Source organism: Eurypyga helias, unplaced genomic scaffold (assembly GCF_000690775.1).
Source record: "Eurypyga helias isolate BGI_N326 unplaced genomic scaffold, ASM69077v1 scaffold33363, whole genome shotgun sequence".
Lineage (NCBI taxonomy): Eukaryota > Metazoa > Chordata > Aves > Eurypygiformes > Eurypygidae > Eurypyga > Eurypyga helias.
In genome coordinates, this window is record NW_010243684.1 from 16,592 (window position 1) to 17,238 (window position 647).

The 647-nt window shown below is 60.9% G+C and overlaps 1 protein-coding gene across 1 annotated transcript in view; it reads right to left on the minus strand.

Annotated features, from left to right (window-relative positions):
- LOC104508043 (cadherin EGF LAG seven-pass G-type receptor 3-like) overlaps nucleotides 1–647 on the minus strand; it is a gene marked incomplete at both ends in the record, with an annotated part of 18,337 nt that overhangs the window by 16,446 nt on the left and 1,244 nt on the right. The window lies entirely within an intron of this gene.

A 647-nucleotide genomic window follows, 5' to 3' on the forward strand; every position in this document is an offset into this window, starting at 1 on the left:
GGCTGCACAGTCCTAAGGATGGCGAGGCAAGGACAAGCCAGGGAAGCCTGGCAATGCTGAGGGTGCTTCCTTGGACACTGCCACCACACAGGCCCGGGACAGGCATCACCGTCCTGGCTCTGGGGTGTGGGGACAGCCTAGCACCACTGAGCTCCCCTGCCAATAGCTATGGAAGCCGCCCACAGCACCAGGAACCTCCTAACCTTGCATGCAGGTGCTGACGTAGGAGCAAAAGCCAAGTGGAAACCAGCCAGGTGAGGGACACCAAGTACCCTTGCACCTTGCTGGCATCAGTAAGGGAGATGCCCCAAGCCAGCTCAGCAGTGTGGGGCCGGGGGTCTGGCCACCCCCTTTTCCCCGTGTGCTGTGCCCACAGCATGCAGGGAACCACTCAGCTGCAGTCCTGTGCCCCGGGCCCTGCTCCCATTACTTGCTCCGTGGCACGCGCAGAGGATGAGGAGACAGCACGAAGTGACAGGGAAACGAGCTCATTAACCCTTCTGCTAATGGCTGTTCACGCTTCAAATGCCAGGGGTTAATTACCACTGACTCTGCTTATCTCACCAGGAGCCACTGACAGAAGAGCAGCTCCAAGGCAGCCATCTGCTGCCACACTCCCTCCCGGCAGGGAGGGCAGGGCAGGGGGG